The sequence below is a fragment of the Ceratotherium simum genome, chromosome 22, assembly GCF_057802395.1.
Source record: "Ceratotherium simum simum isolate JZ-2026a chromosome 22, ASM5780239v1, whole genome shotgun sequence".
Taxonomy (NCBI): domain Eukaryota; kingdom Metazoa; phylum Chordata; class Mammalia; order Perissodactyla; family Rhinocerotidae; genus Ceratotherium; species Ceratotherium simum.
Window position 1 is genome coordinate 14,630,291 of NC_141921.1, and position 13,160 is coordinate 14,643,450.

General features: G+C 46.3%; 1 protein-coding gene across 6 annotated transcripts in view; it reads left to right on the forward strand.

Moving 5' to 3' along the window:
- The window catches only part of ERI3 (ERI1 exoribonuclease family member 3), a 127,210-nt gene that overhangs the window by 19,092 nt on the left and 94,958 nt on the right, over positions 1 to 13,160 (forward strand). The gene's annotated exons all lie outside the window — the stretch shown is intronic.

The following is a 13,160-nucleotide window of genomic DNA, read 5'->3' on the forward strand; positions in this document are numbered from 1 at the left end:
CAGCCCTGCTGACGGTTTTCCTTCTCATCTGTATTCAAGTGCCCATAACTTTGGAGAAAAATGACCTTTGGGGTTGAGGTTTTCTAGTGTTTGGTCTTTGTCCACAGGGGCTTTTTTTTTTTAAGACACCTTGAAGAGACTCCATCTGCATCTTGAGTTAGAACTATGAATAAAGGAGTTCTCTTTTATAGAAAATTGTCCAGATGCTGGGTTATTTTGGGAGAGTAGGGTGGGGGGAGGATTGATGGTGACAAGAGAAGGAATAATATAGAAGAGAGGCATTTGGGGGACTTTAGTATGACTTAGAGCTGCCACATCATTATTAGTCTTTTGTGAGGGAAACAGTTTGGAAAACTTCACAGGAAAATGGTTAAGATGCCTACATATCAAACTATACTGATAGTTGATTCCCTTCTCCTCCATTCAAGGCTGAAAGGCAGGATCCCCCCACCCCCAACCCCCCACCCAGTGCACATACTTTGCTCTTGCTCCATATGTGACTTCTTTGCTTCACGCTGTCCTTGGTTCCCTCACTCTCTAAGTGGACAGAAAGGCAGTTCCCTAGAGCAAGAACTCCCCCTTCCCTCCCCATTGACTTGTCCTGGTCGCAGCTCCTCCAAGTAGGAGTCGGGCCCAGCTTTTTAGCGAGAGAGCCCAGTTGTTGGCTTGTGGTCCCTCTGCCTGAGGCCCCAGTCAGCCTGCACTTTTTTCTGCACAGACAGGCGAAGGCCCTGATGCTATTCTTCTAAACTGGGAAATGAAATGCAAAACCGACGTTAATGTAACATTATGGTTGAGATTAAATGCACCAAAATCAGGAAATTCAAAGTTATGCTTCCCACAGCAACTATAACTCAGCCTCATCTGGCGTGTGTAGTATTTTGTGTTGGTGCGGATGGTGTTATATGTTAAGACATTAAAGTTAACACTATAAACAGAGCACAGAATGCTTGAGGGGGCTGAGTTATGACGACTGTGTGAGCCATAAGTGTTCTTGCACAGGCTTCTGACTCCTGGGATAATTTTTCCCCTGCCCATCAGACCAATTATTGCCTTTCTTTGTAGTTATATCTCTGCTTTAACACATTTCTTCTTCCAGGGTCACTATAAATGAATTCCTCTATTGGTGGCCAGTGACGGTGGTGGTGGGAATGGGGCGGCCCACTAGGCCCTTTTGTCCTTTTTGTTGCTGCCTCCATAAATGTGGTGCCTCCCCCGCCCCCTCCCAAAGCCCCCCTCCTCCACAGGCTGCTGTTTCCTGGTGGTTCCTCGTAGGGATGGGCCTCCCCCTGACTCTCACAGTGGCTCCTCACTACTGCTCCCTCAATGGAAACAAGCGTTTGCTGTGTCCAGGTCTTGGCCCTGTTGTAACTTCACATGAAAGCCGAAGGGCCCTTGTTTATTTGGAGCAGACATAGCAATGCAGAAGTAAAATATACATCTCCGGGAGTGGAGCACTGATGCATGGTGGTGTGGCCTTGTGTGTTTGGCATAGCAGAGTCAGGATCGAAGTGGGTTTATTTGCTCTATTCAGACTGCTTCTCTACCTTCCCCAGGGTTTATACCTTTCAGCTGCCATGCTGTGTAGTTAGGCTGTGGAGTTGCCTGGGGGTGGGACCAGGAACTTTCCTTGGGGAGCACTGGGTCACTGGTAACAAAATCACCACATAATTTAGTGCAAATCAGAAAACATTCCCCCCAGCCTCTTATTATCCTAGTGGCCTCCCCAGGGCTGAGTCAGCTGTTGGAATGCAGATTTTGCTAGACACTGGGCTAAGGTTGGTGGTGGGGAAGAGCGCTAAAGAATAGGGCCATTGATAAATGATGAATGAAATCAGGGACTGTAAACTAATAGTGACACTGAGCTGCCTTTTAAAGTTTTTGTTGGATATGACAAAACCAACTAAGTCTGCAAAGGAATGGGGAGGACCTCATTGTAACCATCTCAGAGGCAATGAAAAGGCCTCTTTTTACTCTTTGGGTTGCAACTTCAGGCTCTGTGTTAGGTGCTGGGGATAGAAAGACAAATAAGAAATGGCCCCTACCCTCAAGGAGCTCATAGTTGAGGAGGGTAGACATACATGCGAGCACCGTTAAACAGTATGATAACTACTATCAATCACATAGGTAAGTACTTGGTACAGTGGGGGCACAGAGGAGAGGAATGATCAACGCTGCTCAGGGTGTGGGGGAGGGGTTGCATAGGCATCGTGTTAAGAGAAATTTAGGAGCCTGGAGAGGGCCAAGTGGGCCCGAGGCCTCTCAGAACTGTTGTGGCAGAAATGAAAGAAGGTGCTCACAGAGTAAGCCAGAATGAATTGGCCTAAGTTTGAAAAAACGAACCTGGATTGCAGGCTTGTTTATGGGAATATTGAAAATGAGGAAGAGGGAGAATGAAGACTTTGAACCTGGCAAATATTTCACCTTTTGGTTAGTAGGATTATCTGTATCAGTTCTATGGTATTTCTCACATTCAAGCTAGAAGGTCTTATTGGGATGCTGTGAGAGTATGAAGGCTAGAAGAGGTTTAAGAGAATTTTAGCCAATAAAGTGTGGGCAAAAAGGGTGCAAGTCAATGTAGAAATCTGTGAGCTGGGTCTCTGAGGCATTGCCAGGGAGGGCTGATCTGATACCTCCGCTGCCACTGAAGGTAGCACTGGGCTGGGCTGCTAGGTCTCTAGGGAGAGGCAAGGGCTGGAGAATGACATGGCACCCTCCCCCCCAACTCCCAAAAGTACTGGCAGTTTGGATCTGGAGTTGCTAGGCATCCATTGGGAAGACCCACCTTCAAAAGACCAGAGAGGCTTGGACCCTTCAAACAGATCAACAGCCAGCTGGCTAACACTGAGAAGAGTGAGGAAGGAAGGGTGAATGAAGAGGCAGAAGGGCCTGGGTAACAAGAGAAGATTTGCGACAGCAGAGGTGACTGGAGGGCGTGGGGCTAGGGGTTGAGTGCTCCCTCCGAGCGGCAGCAACAAGTGCACAGCCATAGAAAGAAAGCCGGTAGGCTGGGTAGTGGTAGGGGGAGTGAAAGCCAAAGGAGTGTTTAGGATAAGTCCATAGGCTTCACTTCTCCCTGCCCCTGTGCTGTCTTGTTTTTCCTCTCCCCTCTATTGATTACATTTCTTACTTTGTAGACTGATCTCAGTTGTTTGACACGAGGAAACTGATATTAGGAGATGCTTTCTTTATCTCTGTGTCTTGTTGGAAAAGAGAATCCTGCATCATTTTGATTAAGATGCCACTGGGATGATGATTTTTTATTCTGTTATCCTGGGTGTTCACAATACTTAAAAAGGCCCCACAGTCATACATTTATGTGATGAATTTTGAGCCCTAGCTGTGAAAATTGAGTCATAGCCTAAAAGCCTGAAGCAAGAGTGTTTCCAGATTGACAATGGTCCCCCAGGCTGGCAGGTCTGCAGCAGAAGGGTGAGCAGGCTGGGACAGGCAGAGAAGGGTTGTGTGTATTGGGTGCCACCATGGGCAAAGCTCTGTTAGGTGCTGGGAGAATCAGAAAGGAGGAGTAGACTCTGGAGGGAGAGACAAACATCAGGGAGGCTTTTAATCTGAAGTAGAGGTACCTTGGAATGGGCTGCTGTTTAGCCCCCTGTCCCTCTATGTATTTGGCTAGTGGGAGATCTTGGTCTGTGGGCAGCAGACAGGTCTGTTGCCTGAATGCTCCACTTCTGTTCCAGTGCTGTGCTCAGTGTCTAGTCCTGGAGAGGCCCTTCCAGCTAAGGGTTGGTCTGAAGGCTAAATGCTGGCAGAGGCTCTTATTTGGAGATGCCAGTGTTGCTGAAAGGAAGGGAGTGTGCAGAGTCCACAGTGAGGTTGGGAGCAAAGTTGGTGAGCCAGAATAGGAGGTGTGAATGCATTGTTGAGTGGAAGAGAAAAAACAAATAGATGTTGCAAGCCAGAGTTCATAGGAATGGAGGGGATGGTGTTCCAAGGGGTTAAAAATGAACATAGGGAAACTGGTTAGGGGGTATTACTTGAAAGAGATGTTAGTGGGTTGGACCAAGGTGGTGATGGTGGGAGTGGAGAGAAGTTATGTGTTGTAGCCCTTAGATGTGCTGGGACGATAACAAGCTTGAAAACAATGCTCTTAAGCAGCTCATATAGCTCCTTTGCATGCTAGTGGGCTCCTGGGAGTCAGTGGTGGTAAGAGATTTGGTAAGGAGTGGAGTGTGGAACCTATGGATGTTGTAAATGGAGGGCGCCGAGCTGAAGATCCGTATAGGGAGAACTGATATCGGTGAGTTCCTTTGTGGTGATGTAGGTAGTGACTCCTCAAGGATCTATATGATGAACTGTTTGGCCACTAGCCTGTGGGAGGTAGGTAGTGATGGTTTGGTAGATAGGATGATAACTGGCTAGAAAGCTTGGAATCTTGCTCTCCAAAAGTGTGATACAAGCTGAGAGCCATGGCTTGAGATTGCAGTGTCTGGAAATGGAGTCCAGTGACTATGTCTACATTGTTCACGGGTATTTTTTCCAGCACTAGAAGCATTTGAGTGAAAGCCCAACTGATCGACTGAAAGGGATTAGTAGTTAGTTGGGGGTTGGAGGAGGCAGAGGCTGATGAATGGGATGAAACATACCAGTTTTGTGAGGTCTACTTTTACTAGAAAGCTAACATGGCTAGAGAAACGACGCCAAGGGCAGGCCTTAAAGAAGTTTATGGTGATGGTGTGGAATGTGGTGGGTGGTGATGTTGGTGAGGAGTCCCCAGCTTGGTGCCTTGGGACATTGCAGGAATTGCTGTGATCCTGTTCCAGATCTGTGGCCAGTGTTAGGCCTTTCTCAGGACTAGGGGCGGTAAGATAGCTCCTGGTTTGTATCTGTAAGGTCTTCATAGGAGAGGTATCCAATCCTGCTTTTTGGTTCATGGACAGAAGGAAGGTGTTTTTCTGGAGAGAATAGTGTGATGAGTGCTCTGTGGGTGGCTGATGCCCTGGTCTTGACAGTGTTCTTAAAAGGAGAGGCATTGCCATGACAAGAAGACCTCTTGCCGGCTTCCTAACAGAGACGTGCCAATTTGCTTTATAGAGTTCTGGGATGTGACATGCCAGTTTTTCTCCCTCAGCTCTTGGCAGCAAGGAGAATGAAATGTCTGATGTCAAGAGCCACGAGTGGTTGGCAGATCTAAAGGGCTTGCCCCAGGTGCTTGAAAGTGGGCCAAGTAAGGGTTTGTTTTGAGAGAAGAGCTGAGAACCCTGGGCTGTGATTCTCACTTGGGCAGGATCTCTGAGATAAGGAGTTAGTCGCATAGATGTTCTAGACTACACCTTTGCTATTCGAAGTGTGGTCTGAGAACCAGCAGCCTCTCCATCACCTGGGAGCGTGTTAGAAATGCAGAATATCAGGCCCTACTCCACTGCTAAATAGAATCTGTAATTGGACAAGATCTTCAGGTAATTTGAAATCTGAGAAATGCTGCTCTAGTCTAGACCAATGGTTCTCAAACTTCAGCAAGCATCAGAGCCACCTGGAGGGCTTGTTAAAACACAGATTGGTGGCTCCACCCTCAAGGTTTCTGATTTGAAGTCTGAGGTGGGGGCCAGGAATTTGCATTTCTAGTAAGTTCCCAGGTGATGGGATGCTGCCTGGGAGGGACCATACTTTAAACCAATGACCACCTTAGCTTTCTCTTCTATAAACTAGGGCAGTAATTCTTGCCTGCCTTACAGAGATGTGGGATCAAATGAGCCAATGTGTGAGAAAAGTGTTCAGTGCATTGTGGGCAGGATGTCCATCTGTGTATTGCTTGCTTACTGGTCAGTGATTTTTAAAATCTGTTATCATGCCTTGCAACTGTTTCCCAGTTCTGGCTTCTGGCTATCAGGTGTGGACAGAGAACAGGGACTCTATGAAGTATCCCATGGGGAAGTAGTCTTCTGTGAAGAGACCAGCAGCCCCTGGGGATTACTGGGCAAGACCTTCTGAAGCCCAGCCAGCTTCTCTGGGCTCCTATCTAAGTTGCATGACCAGAACCCTCTGTCTGCCTGAGTGGGCCTGGTCCTGTCTTGATCACCTGTTACTCACCCCTACCTTTTCTCCCCCAGCTGGTGGATCTTTAGTGCAATGTTTGCATTGACTGGAAAGATGGTCTTTGTCTAACCAAGCCTCTGATTCGTCTTGTGATCCTGAGCATGTTACTTGACTTTTTCCTACCTTGTTGGGTGATTAACTCAACAGGCTTTGGCTGCATGTGCCCAAGTCCCAGAATGTGGACTCTGGACCTCCAAAGTGAGGGGAGCTGAGGTAGAGGCTGTTCTGATGAGAAGCAATATAGCATAGTAGTTCAGAACATGGACTCTAGAACTGGACTTTGTGGATTTGAGTCTGGTCTCCCCCGCCTACTAGCGCTATGACTTGCTTTGGGTAAGGTACTTGTACTCTTTATGCTTCATTTGCCTTATTGGCAAAATGGGGTTAATAATAGTCCCAATCTTATAGGACTGTTGGGAGGATAAATGTAAGTGCTTAGAACAGTGCCTGGCATGTAATAGCTATATGTGTCAGCTCTTATTAGTAGAATTACTGCTAGTATTATTCTGACTCATGGCCTCATAGTAAGCTATTGGGGTACAGCAGGTGGCTGGGAGGCAGTCCCTGCTTCTCTGGGGAGCTTAGAGAGAGCCTGTAGGCTTTCTGTCAACATAGTGGACACAGCCACAGCACTGCCCAAAGAGATTTTTTCCTCCACTGGAATAGTAAGTTGGACTTGGCACCCTTCCACTTGTATGCCCTCCCTTAGTGCTGCCTCTGGGGGACCCCTCCTGCACCCAACCTGAGATTTGTTTACATTAATTTCATGACAAATATATGTATACAGGTAGCTACAAAGAAATCATTTGGTTGTTTGCTGCCCTGAAGTGTCCACTTCACAGAGGCCACTAGTATCTGAAGTTATTTACAATTTAGTATCTAAAAATGTTTGCACTGAAACTGATTCAGAGTCTTGTGCGTGTAGAGGTAGACACAGGCGTGCACACTCCTGGGTGAGGATGCAGTTTCTAAGACTTCTGGTCTCCTTCGTTTATTGGTATTATATATTTTTTAAAAATTCAGATTTCAGTAAAAGTAAATTATAGTTCATTCTGCACCCCCTTACCAAACAAAGAATAGCAGTGTCTATTTTCAGCCTCTTTTCTACATTTTCATTTCTTTGGGGTCTATGGGGACGGGTGAAGAGGGACATGTAGGTGAAAAATCAGCCTTTTAAAGCTCCGATTTTTTACCCTTCCTTGTCCTGAAACTTCGAGCATCAGCTCTCATCTGTCAAAGTGTAAATCAGCAATTAAAACCCAAACAGCCAAATGCCAAAGATGACCCGAAGCACAAAGCAACTGACAAACAAGTCTGGACAAATCGACGGGTAATTTATAAGCTTTGCCCTAAAATCTAATTATTTGGCAATTCGAATTTGCAGCTAGCCAGGGCTCGGCAATAAATTTAACCCGCCATAAATTATTTAGGAGCAGGCTGTGGTGTAAATCAAAACCACGAGTGTTTGTTTAAGAAATAAGCTCCTTGTGCATAAAATGTCTTTTTTTTTTTTTTCCAAGGGAGAAACTGTTAAGCAAACCATGCCCCGTTCGTTGCCCAGTGCAGCCCTCGCTTCTCCCTCTCAACCTCCTCTCTTACCTGTGGCCAGGAGGCTCCTTAATCCCTTGGAGAAAGGGCCCGCCTTTGTGTGGGACTTTTATCCAAAAACCAAGTATTTGGATAAAACACATGGTTTTGCCAGGTACTTCTTTTTCTACCTTGTGGTGTATTGATGTTGCTTTTGGATTTTATCAAACCTTTATTTGCAGGGGCACACATTTTTTGGAATTTTCTTCACAGGGTGGAGGGAAGAGATAGATTAGTTATTACCATTTCTAAATTGAGAGAATGCTAGTTCCTGGGTTAAGAGGGGGAAACCATGAAAAATGATCTGCTTGTTCCGTTATTTCAGACAGGACCATAGAACCATCAGCTCAGGCAAAGGAGAATCTGTGCTTTGGAAGAAAGGTCTGTAAGAATGCTACACTATTAAACCCTCTATCCCATTGTCAAGAAATTCTAACAGTCTAACCTAAGTCCCTTCTGCTTAAAATCCTTTTGTTGTTGTTGTTCTATCTTCAAATATAATCTTATCACTGGAGACACTTGAGTTGAAGGGAGTTTGAATACCTGAAAGCAACCCACGCATTTATTTCTTGTAATCTACTGATTGTGGGTGTGAAATTTCATTTGAAATCCTCTTGCGGTTTTGTCCTCAGTTTATCAAGAAAATCTCTGGGATTCCTAGGTGAGCAATTAGAAAGCAGCTGTGTTTAAAACCTTTGCTCCAGCTTAAACCTCTACTCACTTAAAAAGGTATAAAAATATTTACCTGTGCTTCTTTTTTGTTTTGAGGAAGATTAGCCCTGAGCTAACATCTGTTGCCAATCCTCCTCTTTTTTGCTGAGGAAGATTGGCCCTGGGCTAACATCTGTGCCCATCTTCCTCTACTTTATATGGGACGCCGCCACGGCATGGCTTGATAAGCAATGAGTAGGTCTGCACCCGGGATCCGAACCTGCGAACCTTGGGCCGCCAAAGCAGAGAGTGTGAACTTAACCGTTACGCCACTGGGCCCGCCCCTACTTGTGCTTCTTTTTTTATCTGTCTTCCTTCCCATTAAAAAAAAAAAAAGATTGGGGCCGGCCTGGTGGCGCAAGCGGTTAAGTGCGCGCGCTCCACGGCGGCCCGGGGTTCACTGGTTCGGATCCTGGGTGCGCACCGACGTACCGCTTGTCAAGCCGTGCTGTGGCAGCGTCCCATATAAAGTGGAGGAAGATGGGCACGGATGTTATCCCGGGACCAGTCTTCCTCAGCAAAAAGAGGAGGATTGGCAGATGTTAGCTCAGGGCTGATCTTCCTCAAAAAAACAAAACAAAACAAAACACGATTTGCAGCTGGCACTTTATTGAAGGAGACAGCAGATACAGTAGGTTTGGAACCATGGATACTTTGAAAAATCCAAGTTCTGAGGCTTTTGTCCTTAATTGTCAAGTTGTGGCCAATTCCCATCTACCATCAGCAGACCAGCTTTTCAAGTTTATGATGCCCTACCGTTAGACACCCTAGTGGTGCCGGTAGCTTATGGATGGTGTAGGATGACCAACTGTCCCAATTTTAGCACTGGAAGTCCTGTGTTCCAGGAAACTCTTGGTCTGGACAAACGGAAAACTGGGACATTGGTGGTTTGTAGCAGTTGAGGGAGGATGAGAGACCACTTAGGGATGACAGACCACTTAGGGATGACAGGCAGGGGATCTGGTAGAAAGTGCTTTGGAGTTGTTATATGTCTCGGTTTGAATCATGGCTGTCACTTTAGGTAGATCACGTCACCTCTCTGGTCCTGTGGAGAGCTCTGTGAAAGCAGAGTGTTTCTGTTAGAGCCATGTGCTTGGCCTCTATCTTGCCATTTATCAGCCTTCAACCACAAGTGGAGAGTGAGGTGTGCATGCTAAAATGGAGCCTGGGTGCTGGAGATGCAAACTGAAGGCTCATGGTTCCCGCCCGCCCCGAGCTCAGAGCGTAGCGCCATCTGTGTCACTGCAGCCATAGTAGAGGCTTTTCAGTAGCAAACCTCCAGGACTTTCTGCCTGGTTAGTCCGCATTCATTGCTCTTGTAACTTGAGAGCAGCCTCTCTTCCTAGGAGATAGTAGACTGAGCTCCCTAAAGATAGCCTTTCAGACTAAAAGAATCAGATCTCTCTTGACCCCTCAGATTTTGAAAGCTACTGGTCTTACTATCGTTAAGTCTCATTTTCTCCGTTTGGAATCCCAGCTCTGTCGCTTACTAGCAGTATAACCTGGAGCAAGTGACAACTTCTTTTTGGGCCTTAGTTTATCTGTAAAATAGGGATAATAATGATTCCCACCTCATGAGTTGTTAGGATTCAATGAGATCATTCCTGTTGAGCATTTAGCAGAGTGTCTGCCACATAGTAAACAATAAATGGAAGGAATGAAATGATTCCATTTTGCATGTGTGTCTGAGGGTGTTGGGGCCAGCTCCTCTCTATCCATTGCTCCGACTCTAAGCACCTCAGAGAGAGGAGCCACCTCTCGTTTTTGTCCCTGTGTCCACACCCAGCCCCTGCCTGGTAAACAGTAGGTGCTTAATAATATTGGTTTATGACCTGATGATGATGATATGACCTATCTTCCGGGATTAATAAGGGTAAGATAAGAAAATATTTGAAAGCACACTGTAAACTGAAAAGCATAACACTCAGTATGTCCCTCCACTGAGATATTTGTCATAGTTCATTATTTGTTCACGTCTCTTTTCTGCTCACTAGTCTGTGCACTTCTCCAAAGCAGAGATTACATCTTATCTCTAAATCCCACTCCACCACCTGTACGATGTCCTGCACACATTAGGTGCTCAGGTAGTTTAGTTGAATGCAAATATCGTACAAAAGTAAGGAATTGGAAAACTATTATTAGGGTTGGGAAAGAGGGCTGGTAAATACAAACTGGTTCTTCTTTTCTTCCTGGTGTTTACCTTTACACAAGCAGACACTCAACTGTTCCTAAAAAAAACTTCTTCCCGGGGGAATGATGAAATTGAGGGAGGGAAAAGGAGGAGGGGTGGAAATAACAGCTTCATTATCTGAGCAACTAGCCCCAGAAGCTGGCACTTAGGCACATCTTCACAAGCTCTTGGGTTGGAATTAATGTGATCAACCTATCGCGTTGAGGTTACCTCTCTGATCATCATCAGCTGATAACTGTTGAAGTGTTTGGCATACCCCAGGTGCACTGGCTACAGAGTCGTGCCAACTTGGTACAGATTGGGGTGCCTCTCCCGTGAATGGGCTGTGGGGGCCAGTATTTTGCGGTTCTGGGCTGGGCTGGGCAATATGGGAAAGTAAGAAGTACCTAGGTGAGGTCCTTTCTGTTCTGACTCCCTAGAGGGTCTTCTATCAGAAGCTCCTCTTTTGCATCCTCAGTGGCTCCAATGAATATGCCGGTGTGCAAGGTCATTGTTAGAACAGCTGCTGATAGGGCTGAGGAAGGGCCCCTGCCGAGTCTTGTTCTGACATTGGCCTTGGAAAGTCCTATTTCTTGGTCTTGGAGAGAAGGCCTGGCTGATAGGCTAGCAACATTGGAGAGGTATGTTGACAATAGATCCAGTCTACTGTGTCCCGGGCCTTGGGTTCCTGGCCCCCAGGCCCTTCAGGGGTCTACCCTTCTTTTTGTGTGGAGCTGAGACTGGCGTGTCCCTCTGCTCTGGGAGGATCGTACTGAGTGTGAGAACTTAGGTTGGCTCCATTGCCCTAAGGGTGAGGAAGCCAGCAGCAGGAAAGTTGTTAAGACCGGGCTGCGGTGGGGAAACCCCAAGGCCAAGTTTTAAGAGAACTACTGGGGATGCTGACTCAGTGCCGGTCAGAGCGGGAGCTGAAGCGCTTACTATTTTACAATAAATACTAATGAGATTCTAGATCTATAATAACATTTCACATATCTAAAACAAACCATGTGCTTGTAAAAAAGTGAAAAGAGATCAACTTTAAGCCATAAATTCTTGGTAATAGAGGGGTTTTTTCTATTTATGTTTGATAGATACTTTTGTTTCCAGAGGAATGTCAACTCCTAATTTCATAATGTATCGTGGGCTTAAGAAAATTGAATTTAATAAAAGCCAGAGATGAATGGCATCCTTAAAGGTCCCAACACTTGTCTTTATTAGCAGGACAAACTGCAGGTCTCCAAACACTGCTTCTCTCCAAATGAAAGTTTAAATGAAAAGTACAGTTGTGTCACAGGTTAAATTTCATTGTGGGCCCAGCTAACATTGTTAGTGAGGAGCTGGCTGTATTTGTTTCCTTAGACACCAGGGCAGCCAAACTCACCAGGCCATGGAGCTCTTTCTGTTGGGGAAGTGTTTCTCCCACTTAGTGGGAGAGAGAGGATATGCAGAAATTCAGGAGTCAGATGAGCCTGACTCAGAGGAGCCCCGCCTCAGAGTTTGCTCTTGGAAATCTTGAATCTCCGATTTTTCAGGGGGCTAACGTGTATTTTGTGTGTGTATGTGCCTCAGTTTTGTCAGAGCAAAACTCTCCTCTGCCTGTCCTGCTTTATAGTGCTCTGTGGGGAACAAGAGGCCCAGGGAATTGGGGAATAAGTCCCCACCTCTCTTTGCATCGGGAGGAGAGGTGTCACCTAGGAGGGAAGCAGCCGCCTGGGCCTCCTCTCCGTCTCCCCTCTGCCTCAGCCTTCCTCTCCATTTCCCCCTACCTCTGGGGGCTCCTGTCAGCTTCTGCATCTGTGGGGATCAGCCCAGGGGGACCAGGCAACCAGAACCTTTGAATTGCTCTGTCATGAAATCTGACCGTCTTGATTTGGTCTTCAGTCCTGCTGTAATGTGTTAGATAAAGATGCTTTGAAAACAGGCCCACTAGAGTGGGTATGTTTGGTGGGGAGAACACCTGGCAGCGCTGGGCTGTCAAAGAGATTGGCCATTTCTCCTGCTGCCTTCCCACTCATCCGTTTCCTGAGTGCTGTCAGGTGTCAATGGCACCTGTGTTGCCTCGCCAGGCTGGCTGTCCCTGGAGAGATCCAGTTTGCCTTACTTTAGTCATACTGGAAGATCCTCTCCAGAACAGGGACCTGGGGTAGAAATGCCACTGGAGCTGGCTGTTGGGGCCACTGAGTGGGCAAAGCCTCTCTTCTCTCTCTGTGGTGGAGGCCTTTTCCACATGCTGATTTTACTTGGAGGACTTTGCTTTTATTTATTTTTTTTATTATTTCCTATTTGTCTCTTCCAGATGTTTTCAGGGCAGTTTTTTTGTGTGTTGTAAACTAATTCCATTCATGTTTTAAAAATTTATGAAAGCGCTAATAAAAATGTCAAAGTGGTAAAAATGTTAGCTTTTCCTCTGCTTTGATTAAATTTTGCAAACTGTTTTTGAATATTAAAAAGCAATAATTTTTTTTATTCTCTCTCCTTGCTTTCCCTCTTCTTTCTGGTGTACGTGTGCTCTCTCTTGCCCTCTCCCCTCTCTGGTGCGTTCCTCCCTTCCCAGGAGCGATGTATGAGGCATGCTGCACAGCCAGCCCTCTGCAAGCCTGTTTGCACACCAGGACCTCGGTGCTGTGCATCTCTATTA